We start from the raw sequence: 13,637 nt of genomic DNA, 5'->3' as shown, positions 1-13,637 counted from the left end.
TTGAGACAGCAGGAGATAACTGGAAGGTGACAGGCGCACCTGCATGTCCTAATCACCGTAACCATTATTGGAATCACAACCGTTGAGCTGGTGGTCAGTGGCAGATCTGAAACCATTGAAGATTATGGTATCCTCATGCCTAACCCGCCTTCTCACATCCCACTTTACCCTCATTCCACAATCTCTTTGGATTTACAAGCTGCAGATATTTTAAACATGCACTTCTTACTTCCCCACCCCTCCCCTCACCACAATCTTAATCATGTGCCTTTTTTCCATTATGTACCCAAGCAATGCAACCTGGCCAGGAAGTGGAGAAACACCAAGAGACTGATGATGAAGACACAGCACCTCCCTTAAATTCACACTTACAATCACCAGCTCCAATACTGCACTTATTTTAGAAGATAGATTAGAGGCGGGGCCTGCACATGGTGAGACACCCAGCACAAGTGCGCTGCAGCAGGGCAGGTGGCAATGATAATTCAAGTGCCAGCTCATCAGAGGGCATGCGTTGGGCTGCAGAGGAGTCAGATGAGGAATTTGATGGGGAAGCCCATAGAAGGAGGCTGATGGGTATACACAGCAAAATGCTTGGCACATTGGGAAGCCTTCCAGAAAGCCTGCAGTCAATGACAAGGAACATGGAGGAGTTCAACCTCAACTTGGCACAGGGATTTATATAGAACTTGGAGCCCATACTTGCCACCATGGAAATGGTGGCCAACTTTGTTCACAAACTTGTGAACCTGACCATGATGCAGCATCTAATGACTGCTGTTGCAGCTTCCATTGCAGCCCAAGCAGCAGCAGCCATGCAACATCTAGGTGTTGCAGTGGAAGCTCAGACTGCTGTTGTCATGGCTGAGGATTATGTGTTCAAAGGGGCTTACAGGGTGCCACAGCAGTCCAGAAATCAAACAAATTATTAGGATTGCTGAGGGGCCACACCGGGGGAGTGGCAATGGTACCATGAAGAATGGTCCTGCTGAACTGGCTCAGGAAGACAGCATTCTATCTTGGTCAACAGAATAATTTGCTCCCTGACTTCTGCAATACTTGGGATTAAATTGGATAGCCCCCGAAAACAGGCACTAGGACACAGGGATCACGATACATGATTAAACCACACCCATTGAATGCGATGCTGGCAGTATGCCAATTTTGTGCTGCCCAATCGTTTACTGCAACTGTACAGGACCTTGGTGACATCACATCTGGAGTGCTGTGTACAGTTTTGGTCTCCTTATTTGAAAAAGGATATAATTGCGTTAGAAACAGTTCGGAGAAGGTTCACTTGACTAATTCTGGAGATGAAGGGCTTACCTTATGAAGAAAGGTTGAACAGGTTGGCCCTACACCCATTGGAGTTTAGAAGAATGAGAGGTAATCATATTGAGACATATAAGATCCTGAGGGGACTTGATAGGGAGGATGATTCCTCTTGTGGGTGAGACCAGAACTAGGGGACACAGTTTAAGAATAAGAGGTCTCCCTTTTAAGATGGAGATGAGAAGAATTTTTTTTCTCAACGAGTCATTAGTCTGTGGGATTCTCTTCCCCAGAAAGCAGTGGAGGCTGGGTTATTGAATTTATTCAAGGCTGAGTTAAATAGATTTTGATAGACAAGGGAGTCAAAGGTTATGGGGCAGACAGGAAATTGGAGTTGAGACCACAAACAGATCAGCCATGATCCTATTGAATGGTGCAGAAGGTTCGAAGGGCCAAATGGCCAACTCCTGCTCCTTAGTCCTATGTTCCTATTTCCATGATCTCTGCATTTAGGCAGCACCTGCTGTGTTGCTTATTGGCTGGGTGCATCAGCAGGGACTAGCACCACTTAAAGCTAGCCTGCACTGCTTAAAGCTAGCCTGTGCCTCTTTAAGGGGAGGCACTTTGTGGCTGGAGCAGGTGCTGGGAGTCATGATTGAAGGGAAGATGATCTGGGTAAGATTGAGGAGTGACACAGCAGGGGAGACAATGGGCTCCAAGGTTATCAGACGCTGAACTGAAGATCTTGTTGGAATAGCTGGGAAGAAGTAGAGGTGTCCTGTATCTGCAGGGGGGCAGCAGGCCCTCCAGACACACGGTCAAATGACAGTGGGAGCAGATATCCATGGAGGTCAATGCCAGGAGTCAAGCCAGGAGTTAAGCCCCAAGGATCCAAATGCAGTGCGGCAAGAGATTTAATGACCTCACATGAGTGGTCAAGGTTAGTGAATGCATCTTCAAATGGTATCTCCTACCAACTCCAACACTAGCCTCAGCCACTGCTCAATGCACCATACCCCCATCACTCATCTACCTACAATCTCTATCAATCAGGCCTTACAACTAACATTCATATACTTCACCTCATCCTCACATACCTAGCACTCTTACAACCTCAAATCCACATCTGACAGCTGCACGCAATGCCAGCTATTCAACCATGACAGCCACATCAGTCAAACAGATTGCACATCACTCACCTGCACACTTCCCTCTCTCTTGCAGGACAAGGTGGCATGCAGCTGTAGGCAGCAGGAGCTAATGGGAGAGGACAAGAGCACTTGCATTTCCTAACCCCTTGGAGGAGGCAGTGATAGATATTATTGGGACGCCCATTGCTTTAGTTATGGCCAGCGGCGGGGCTGAAATCATCGAAGATGACAGTATCCTCATACCTCCTTCTCACATCCCACTTCCCCCTCATCCCACATTCTCTTCTGATTTAAAAGCTACAGCTGGTGTAAGTATGCACTTAGACTCACAGTCATAGAGAGATACAGCACTGAAACAGGCCTTCGGCCCACCGAGTCTGTGCCGACCATCAACCACCCATTTACCACTTCTTACTTTCTGCCATCCATGCAACACAAACTTACCCATGTGCCTTTTTTCTTTTGATTACCCAAGAGATTCAACCTGCCCAGGCAGTGGAGGAACACCAAGAAGAAAGTGATGAGGAACACACAGCACCATCAATCGATTTCGCACTCACACTCACGAGCTCAGATTCTGAGTGTGTCTTAGAGGATAAATTAGAGGTGGAATCTTCATGTGAAGAGACACTGGGCATGGATGGGCTGCTGCCAGGGAAGGGAGCAAGGGTGGCACAGGTGCCAGCTTGCCAGAGGACGAGGATGCACACAGGTTACTCTGCAGAGGATTCAGTTGAGGACTTCAATGGGGCAACCTACCGAAGGACACTGATGGGTATGCACAACATTGGGAAGCCTGCCAGAAAACTTGCCAGAAAACAATGGCAAGGAGCATGGAGGAGTCCAGCACCAACGTCACATAGAATCATAGAAATGGATACAGCACTGAAGGAGTCCATTTGGCCTGTCATGTCCGTGCCGGCTCTCTGCAAGAGCAACTCACCTAGACCCACACCCCTACCTTTTCCCCATAGCCCTTCAAATTATTTCCCTTCAGATAATTACCCAGTTCTCTTTTGAAGGTCTCGATTGAATCTGCCTCCACCACACTCTCAGGCAGAGCATTCCAGATCCTAACGACTCACTGCGTAAAAATGTTTTCCTCATGTCTCTGTTGCTTCTTTTGCCAACCACCTTAAATCACTGTCCTCTGGTTCCGGATCCTTCGACCAATAGGAACAGTTTCTCCCAATCTACTCTGTCCAGACCTGTCATGATTCTGAACACCTCTATTAAATCTCCTCTTACTCTTCTCTTCTCCAAAGAGAACAGACCCAGTTTCTCCAATCTATCCACGGAACTGAAGTTTCTCATCCTTGGAACCATTGTCATGAATCTTTTCTGCACCTTCCCGAAAGCCTTCACATCCTTCCTAAAGTATGGTGCCCAGAACTGGACACAGTACTCCAGTTGAGGCCGAACCAATGTTATATCATAACTTCCTTATTTTTGTACTGTATGCCCCTATTTATAGAGGCCAGGATCCTGTATTCTTTATTAACTGTTTTATCAACTTGCCCTGCAACCTTCAATAATTTGTGCACATAAACCCCAAGGTGCCTTTGTTCCTGCAGCCCCTTAGAATTGTACCCTTTAATTTATTTTGGCCCTCCTTGTTCTTCCTACCAAAATGAATCACTTCACACTTTTCTGCTTGAAATTTCATCTGCCACTTTTCCGCCCATTCCACCAGCCTATGTCCTCTTGAAGTTTATCATTTTCCTCTTCACAGTTCACAATACTTCCAAGTTTTGTGTCATCATTTTTAAATTGTATCTGTACATCCAAGTCTAGGTCATTAACATATACCAAGAAAAGCAGTGGTCCTACTACCAACCCCTAGGGAACCCCACTATATACCTTCCTCCAGTCCGAAAAACTACCATTTACAACTACTTTCTGTCTCCTGTTACTCAGCTAATTTTGTATCCATGCTGTTACTGTACCATTTATTCCTTGGGGTCTAACTTTGCTGACAAGCCTGTTATGTGGCACTTTATCAAATGCCTTTGGAATCCATGTACACCACATCAACCGCATTACTCTTATCAACGCTCTCTGTTACCTCATCAAAAAACTCAAGTAAGTTATTAAAACACAATTTGCCCTTAATAAATCCTTAATTAATCCATATTTGTCCAAGTGACTATTAATTTTGTCCCGAATTATCATTTCTAATAGCTTTCCCACCACCGAGGTTAAACAGACTGGCATGCAGTTGCTGGGCTTGTCCTTACACCCTTTTTTGAACAAGGGTGTAATATTTGCAATTCTCCAATCCTCTGGCACCACATATGCAGCTAAGGAGGATTTGATGATTATGGCCAGTGCCTCTGCAATTGCCACTCTTACTTCCCTAAGTATCCTTGGTGCATTTCACCCAGTCCATAACATAGAATTACAAACACAGAAAAAGGCCTTCGGCCCAACTGGTCTGTGTCGGTATTTATACTACATAGGAGCCTCCTCTCAGCTCTCTTCATCTAACCCTACCTGCATATCCTTTTATTCATTTCTCCCTCACGTACTTAGCTAACTTGCCCCTTAAATGCTTCTTTGCTACTTGCCTCAACTACTCTATGTGATATAACACAAGCTACTCAGTTTCTCCCGAATTCCTTCTTGGATCTATTAATGACTATCATATAGTTATGATCCCTGGGGCTGGATTTTCAATCGGGGATCAGGAACCCAATGCCCAGGTCATTTCTGGGTTCAGACACAACACCACATCAGTATCAGTGATGCAACGTGATTTTGAAATGCAAATGGCCTAATTGTTCCGAGGGTGAGTTTGGTACCCAATGAGTGACGCCAGGAGCAGCCTGGGGGTGTGTCCCAGTAATAGAGGGCCCTTTGAAAAGGCAAACAGCAGTCATGACTCGGCTTGACGTTCACTGAAGCAATGGAGCAGCAGAGACCTCAGAGGGCAAGCGTTGGCATGGGCAGGGGTCCCCGGGCAACACCACAATTTTCAGATGTCTCCCTTGATACCTTAATGGATGCAGTGTTCGGCAGGAGAGATGCTTTGTTCCTGGTGTCGGAAGAAGAAATCCAATTAGAGAAACAAAGAGGGCATGGATGGAGGGGATGATGGAGCTCAGAAGCCCACAAGTCAATGGAAGGATGTGATCCAGTGTAGAAAGCAATTCAATGAACTGGTCTGGAAAGATGAGAGGCAAGCAACATCCGGATGGCAGGTCTCTAACTCTGTATACACCAGCATGAACATGAGCTAAGCAGACTGAGTGCCCATACTTCTCCTTAACTTTGACAGATCAAGTACCAGTTACATCACTGAGGCGTCAGTCAGCCCTAACATAGGGGGGCAATTGAACAGGGGGCATCACTGAGGAGTGCAACATCTCATGCAAATGGCATGCTGGAATAAGTGAGGGAGGGCCGCCTTCTCATAAATCTGTCGCTCTTCATTCTGTAGGAGAAGACAGAGAATAATTCAAGGGAAATGACTGATGGTGGTGTGCTGCAGCTCTACACTCTGATCCCGATAGAGGAGGCAGCGCTGGAGATTGCGCACATGTGTCTGTGTTGCATACCGGAGTCATCAGCCATGTTGTCAGCAAATAGATCTTGTTGTCCAGTAGCCACCCTTTGGTTTGCCATGGTGGCTCAAATGTAGCTGGCACAGCAGACTGCCACAGAATGAAGGCATCATGACTGTTGCCAGGATACCAGACACTGACCTGCATAGTTTGCTGCCTATGATCGCACATGAGTTGGATGTTAAAGGAGTGAAATCCCTTTCAGTTCCAATATAGGAAGGGTTGATACACAGTGTCCACGAAGTGATGTGCATGAAGTCAATGGCACCCTGTACCACGGGGAAGTCGGTAATACTACCAAAGTCATATGCTCACTCTGCTTGCTGGTCTCTGACAAGAGGGAATGAAATGTAGTAAGCTCACTTTGAATACAGAGCTTCAGTGACCTCCCTTAAACAACAGTGGATGGCAAACTGTGAGATGTTGCAAATATCTATGCCTCTCGCCTGGAAGAATTCAGACACATAAATGTTCATCATCATGATTGCCTTCACAGCCGCTGAGGTTGCACCTGTGCCTGCAGCAGGTGACAGATTTCAGTGAGGCCATTCTTACTGAAGCCTACATGTCTCGTACATTGTTCTTCCAGGAGGTTCGGGGAGGACAATGGCTCCCTGAGCACCTTGGGTAGATATGACCTCCTGCTGAGAGCTCTTCTCCCTGTCCTTCTCCTCCCTCTTCCAGCAGCCTGACGTGCTGTGCATGGCCTTTGCTCAGTTATGGTGTGTTCCAAGGGGAATGCCTATTACAGCGCCCATGCCTGAGAGTAACTGGTTTGTGCAGAATCCTGAATTCAGGAAAAAATATCCTTCAGCATCTTTTTTTTATTCATTTATGGGATGTGGGCGTCACTGGCCAGGCCAGCATTTATTACCCATCCTTAATTGCCCTTGAGAAGGTGGTGGTGAGCTGCCTTCTTGAACCACTGCAGTCCATGTTGGGTAGGTGCACCCACAGTGCTGTTCTGCCACACCACTCCCTGTAGAGCTTTGCAAATTAAAAGAATTACAGAAAGGACCAAACAGAAAGGGCAGCACAGTGGCGCAGTGGTTAGCACTGCAGCCTCACAGCTCCAGCGACCCGGGTTCAATTCTGGGTACTGCCTGTGTGGAGTTTGCAAGTTCTCCCTGTGTCTGCGTGGGTTTCCTCCGGGTGCTCCGGTTTCCTCCCACAAGCCAAAGGACTTGCAGGTTGGTAGGTAAATTGGCCATTATAAATTGCCCCTAGTATAGGTAGGTGGTAGGGAAATATAGGGACAGGTGGGGATGTGGTAGGAATATGGGATTAGTGTAGGATTAGTATAAATGGGTGGTTGATGGTCGGCACAGACTCGGTGGGCCGAAGGGCCTGTTTCAGTGCTGTATCTCTAAACTAAACTAAACCTCTACAGTCATAGCAACAGCCAGAAGAAAGCAACTAAACTGCAAATAGTTGATGATCCCCTTAAATAGTGCTGGTGGGTGGTTCTTCCTGCTGCTTAATGCTTAACTGTGCAAGGTTAAAAGGGGCTGTTGGCTGAAGCACTGGGCACCCTGATTGACATCATGATCAGCCTGTTCTTGGTGTGCACTAACGCCCTCACCAGGATGGCGTCTGACGTGATTTGCAGAAGAAGTGTGCACGTGTACATTGGACACCATTTTGGTTGCCAAACGGCAGCAGTACAGCCCAAACAGCAAGTGCAACTGAGCCCAAAGTTGTGCCAGAGAGCTGTGAAAACTGTAGGTTAGCTCAGAAACACAGGGGAATGTAGGAAATGATTATGTTATGTTAAGTAGAATAGTGCCAAGGAATCTATCACAGTCATCTTAATATCCAGAGAGGGCCTCAGTTAAATGTCTCATCTAAAATATGGAAAAGCTTATGGAATATTGCATGTTTAGAAAGTCGGTCACCAGATAATCAAAGAAACTGGTGATCGACTTTTCTCTAGTAAACTGTCAGGCAGCATCTGTGGAATAAGAAAGGTTAACAATTCAGATCAATGACATATCAGGCTGAAATTTATGCTCCCACTGCCGAACTCAGCTGCGAACGATAACAATGGCGGCCCGCCCATACGGGTCGCACACTGCAGAGCCGCCACGATGTTAATTTGAATAGCTGGGGCGGGCTGTCCATTCCCGGCAATAGTGTCAGTTGCCTGTACGCAGGCGCTGACACCATTTTTAAATTTAAATATTTAAAGAAACATGTAATACAAAAAATTAAATACATTTATTATGCCCCTCTCCCACCACCCCAATAATAATTAAATTAATTACTTGCCCTCTTCCCCCCCCCCCCAAATCACTTATCTGGTCCACCTGACCTTCACCCCCACCCCCCCCCCCCGCCCAAAGTACATAAACTTTACACAATAACCCTTCCCACAAAAGACTACACCAATGATATTACTTGGACCCCACTCCCCCACCCTCCCACCCCCACACTGAGAAACCTACCTCCTGCCCCCTCCCAAGCAGTGTTCTACCTCAGTTCCCCGGACGGGGAACCGATGGCAGGAGTGTAACAGTAATCAAAGCATTAATTTTAATTAGTTTAAATCTTTAAATGGGGCTCCCATTGCTGAGCGGCAGGGGCAGAGGGGTGGTTGTCATGAGGCCTTGCAGCCGCTGGCAATATCAGGACGGGCTTTCTCGCCGTCGGGGTGCATGGCGGCCCTCTCTCGGAGGCATTTTCAGGCCCCCCCCCCCCATCACAAATTGGGTGGTCAGTAAAATTCAGCCCATCGTGGGGTTCCGATGAAAAGTTGATGATCTGAAAAGTTAGCCGTATCTTCCTCTCTCCACAGATGCTGTCTGACCTGCTGTATGTTTCTAGCAGTCTCTGTTTTTATTTCAGATTTGCAGCTGCTGCAGTATTTTGCTTTCTCCTTTCCCTAGTAAACTTTCATCCCCATTATGGTGTAAACTGTAAATCTACATAATGAATAATGAGACTGCAATTGTTCTTCAAATGCAACTTTCTTGCAACCTTCTCCTGGAAAATTGTAATGCAGAAGGCAGAATCCCTGCAGAAGTGTAGACAGGAGAAAAGGTAAATCAATAACCCATTTAGAAATGTATGTACATGTATGCCCTTAATGGGAAGGAGTTTAAGTAAGTTAACATTGAGACAAAACCTTCAAAAAGAAAAAAAAAATCCCGCTTGGTATCTGTTCCAGTCATTCAGTAGTTGAAATGTTTGGAGTGCAATTTTTTTCTGAAGTCTTAGAAATTCCAATAGTCTCCATCTAGTAACCACTACAGGAAGTGGCACAACAAATGTGCTTTGAAGTACCTGACATTTCTAAAATACCGGTAACATAAATTGCACCCTGATTAAACTGTGTGCCTACACAGTCAATCTGTCTTGGGGTAATTAAACCTGAAAGCAATAATCAATCAGTGTTTCCTTCTGTTAAAATTACAGTCAGATGGGCAGCGTGGAAACCAGACATGTGCCATTGCCAGAAATAATCCATTTAAGCACATAGTTGATAGAGCGATAGTTTGCAGCTAATTGAATAGAAATAGAAAAGACAAAACTGTTTCATATCTACAAGCATTCTTTCAAATAATACAATCCAGAATTACTGGTTAACTATGTTAATATCTGCAAACACTGCTTAACTGGTCAATGATAAATATGTTTTTTTTAGCAGTTTTAATGATGTAGAGGCAGATGATTTGTTTGTGCCTTTGTGGTTGTTTTAATAACTTCTAAATATACAGGGAGGACTAGTTACATAAGCATAGACTAGGTTAGATGTCATGAGCTATTTCTTTTCAACTGCTAGAACAAGTTGCCAGCTTGTGCAATGAATATGGATTCGCGGCAAGTGTTCAAAGGGGATCTGGACAGGTTCCCAGCTATGGGCAATATCGCAGTTGACAAAAAGTCAATGGACATTGAGCAATGAACCTTATGGTCACTAGTTTTCTGGAACTTGTTTTGATTGCCTTAAGTGTATTGGAGAGGAATTTCCCAGATTATTTTCCCCATGAATTGGCTTCGGTTTTTCTCTTTTTTTTTGTCTCTACCATTGGATTGTGCAGCTACAGGCAGAGGGGGGAGGCATGATGTAGGTCATGATGTTTAATTGCACCATGACAATATAGGAGCAGCTATACAGACCAGCTGGTCTTTACCTGACCTCCATTTTCATATGTGCATGCAACAGAGTCTATGGACAAGTGGAAGATCATCCCTATTTGAAAGGTGATAAAATGGGCATGCTGCTACATGAGGTGGGTGCAAGGTAATGCAAAGAGCCCCCTCCACACTAACGTGAAAGTACCATCTATGTCCATACAGATGCAGCCGAGACAGATTCCCTGAGTGTGTGACAAAAAATCAGAGTGGCACTTTGCCATTCAATTGAAGAGAGCCAAAGGCCATTAGCAGACCAAAGAGGTAAGTAAAACAAATTAATTTTTCTCCAATGGGAAACTGGAGTCTTCACTCTAAGATTAGCCACAGAAATTGATTACTTTTGCAGGGAAATATTTCTGGGACCTTCAGAAGTCTGACGAAAATGCTATGAAAAATGCTAAGAAGCACAACCAACAAATATTATAAAAGAAAGTGATAAGTTAATAATTAAACTCATCTTTAAGACTGCAATATCTGAAATGGACACAGGTGTTAAACAGAAGCTGAACAATTTCAGACATTTCTGACAAAAGTAGTGGTGCCACCAGGCCATTTGCATATTTTATGCAGTTTTGTTGACAGTACCACATGGAAAGTGTCATAGCTCTTTGCAATGAAAAGGCCATCTTGCCGCTGCATTGCCTACTCTGTGAATCAGGTGAGTGAGAGGCTTAAGACTTGCCCCTTCAATTATACAATCCTTGCTCATTCAATTGCACCATTGCTGGTGGATCACCCAATGGTACACCAGCTTTCATTCTAGGCAGGAGAGCAGAAAATTGGCAAAAAGAAATTACAAAACTAACAACAAGCCACAAGGCACATTTGAAAGAGGAATTATTATTCCATCTCTGCAAGAGAAATGGTTAGTTATAAAATTCGCTTTACACAGCCAATTCAATTCACTCCACATGATATCAAGAAATAGTTGAGAGCATTGGACACAGGAAAAGCAATGGGTTCCAACAACATCCTGGCTGTAGTGCTGAAGACCTGTGCTCCAGAACTAGCCATATCTCTAATCAAGTTGTTCTGGCTCTGTTAAGACACTGGAATCTACTCAACAATGTGGAAAATTGGCCAGGTATGCGTTCTCCACAAAACAACAGAACAAACATAATCGGCCTAAATACTGTTATGAATGCTGGACTTTGAAGTATACTTATGTTTTAAAAACTGTGATCTTGAATGCAGTGTAAAATGGGCATTCGGAGGAAACATGTGACCTCATACAAAATCTGCCCAAAGACATGCCAGGTCTTGGTGACCATGAGAACAAAGAACCCAGATCAAAGACTCTTTTGAAAGCAGGGTGCAAGGTTGTAGCATCTAAAGGACAATGGGTTTCCTTCTCCCAGACTCAGATTGTTAGCAGGGAGCCAGGAGCTCTAAAATGCAAAATTGAGTTGTAATTTTTTAACACCTGGCAACAAAGGAAGGCCCAGGTGGTTTTGCTATGGTCAGATTTCTTGTCTCTGAGAATTGCCAAAGGCAAAGGACTATTGACTTTTGATCTGGATCAAAAGTTTTCAAGTTTTCCTATGTCTGGGGGCTGAAAGGAAGAAATGAGGACCAGCAGTTAGCTGTGCAGCCTAAAGAGAGTGAGAGAGAAAGAGACTAGTGAGCAGTTTCTGGGGAAACAGCTGCTCTCAGATCACCGATACCACAAAAGGCTGCTAAGATTTGAATGCAGTTTGAAGGCTTGAGGTTCTGCAGGGAGCAAAGACCAACGGGGCCACCAGAGACTGCCTTATTAACAGAAGTCTATCAAATGTGCTTAGAAGAAGTAAATGGTGAAGACGTTGGCTTTGAGAAAGACATTGGGAGATCCAACCCATTGCAGCTGGAAGGTGTTTAGGACTTTTAACCGCTGTGTAAAGTATAAATGTGGTGTGGGATTTTCGAGTGTGTTAAAAGTCAATGAGAAATACCTTTCTCTGTAATTTAGTGTATTAACTACCTATAAAGCACTGTGTAGGTAATGTTGATTTTTAGTTTATTTGTTATAGTAAAAGTCTTAAAACGTGAAATCTTGTCTGATTCTTTCCTAGGTCACTGGGAAGTTCATATCTCTTGTTTTAAAGTTAGTAGTCTCTGCGGAGGTCATAACAACTGTACAATCAGCCTACTCTCAATCATCAGCAAAGTGATGTAAGGAATTATCAACAGTGCAAAAGCAACACTTTGCCAATAATCTGCTCACTAATGTTCAGCTTGGGTTCTGCTAGAACCAGCCAGCCCAAAATCTCATTACCACCTTGGTCCAAACATGGACAAAAGAGCTGAATTCCAGAGGTGAGGTGAGAGTGACTGTCCTTGACATCAAGGCAATATTAGACCAAGTGTGGCCCCAAGAAGCCCTAGGAAAACTGATATCAATGGGTATCAAAGGAAAAATGCTCTAGTGGCTGGAGTCATACCTCGAACAAAGGAAAATGGTTGTAATTGTTGAAGGCCAATCATCTAGCCCCAGGACTGATAAGTAGCAAATAACAATTGTGCCACACAAGTGCCAGGCAATTCAACAATATAGTCTAACCACAACACCTGACATTGCCATCGCTGCATCCCTCACCATCAACATCCTGGGTTCACCATTGACCAGAACTCAATTGCACCAGTCATATAAATGTGGCTACTAGAACACATCAAGGATGGGTATTCTGCAAGAGGGTCTCATTTCCTGACTCTACAAAACCTCTCCACTACCTATAAAGCACAAGTCAGGCATGTGATGGAATACTCTCCATTTGCTTGGATGGGTGAATATGCAACAACACTCAAGAAGCTCAATACCATGCAGGACAAAGCAGTCCACTTGCTCAACAGCCCATGCAAAAACTTAAACATCCACTCCCTCCAGTAATGGCACACCGAGGCTGCACTGTGTCCTATCCAAAGAATGCACTGCAGCAACTTGCCAAGGCTTCTTCGACAGAACCTCCCAAAACTGAGACCTCCACCACATAGAAGGACAGCAGGTGCATGGGAACATCATCACCTCCACGTTCCCCTCCAAGTTACACACCATCCCAATGTGAGCACCACTACTTCATTATCACTGAAGAAAAATCTGGGAACTCCCTACCTAAAAGCACTGTGAGAGTACCTTCACCACATGGCTTACAGCGAATCAAGAAGACTCACCACTGTCTTCTTATGGGCAACTAGCAATGGTCAATAAATGCTGGTCTTGCTAGTGATGTCCATATCCTGAGGATGAATTTGAGAGAATGTTTCTTACGTAAGCATGTACTGTCAGTTATATTGCCATTGGAATTCCTTGCTAGATTGCAATGGTAAAGAATTTGAAAGAAATATAATTAAAAGCAGTTGCAATTATAACATTATTATGTCATATTATTTACTTGAAGAGGTACCATAAATAGGGCCTGTACAGAAACTTACTTTATCAACTATTTTTATTACCTGGCTGAAGAAAGTTAGCTTGTATGTGCATACATTAAGAAAGTGAGGATGCAGAAAATAGGCATGATACATTTGCCAAACGTAT

The 13,637-nt window shown here is 44.5% G+C and overlaps 1 long non-coding RNA gene across 1 annotated transcript in view; it reads left to right on the top strand.

Moving 5' to 3' along the window:
- Nucleotides 1-13,379, top strand: part of LOC137358231 (uncharacterized) — a 148,010-nt gene extending 134,631 nt beyond the window's left edge. The window contains exon 3 of the long non-coding RNA XR_010971204.1: nucleotides 12,175-13,379. This is a non-coding gene — a long non-coding RNA (uncharacterized lncRNA). The remainder of the gene's footprint in view (nucleotides 1-12,174) is intronic.
- The last annotated feature ends 258 nt before the right edge of the window (nucleotides 13,380-13,637 follow it).

The sequence above is a fragment of the Heterodontus francisci genome, chromosome 1 (assembly GCF_036365525.1).
Source record: "Heterodontus francisci isolate sHetFra1 chromosome 1, sHetFra1.hap1, whole genome shotgun sequence".
In the NCBI taxonomy this organism is placed as follows: Eukaryota; Metazoa; Chordata; class Chondrichthyes; order Heterodontiformes; family Heterodontidae; genus Heterodontus; species Heterodontus francisci.
This window is presented reverse-complemented; position numbering and strand designations above follow the sequence as displayed.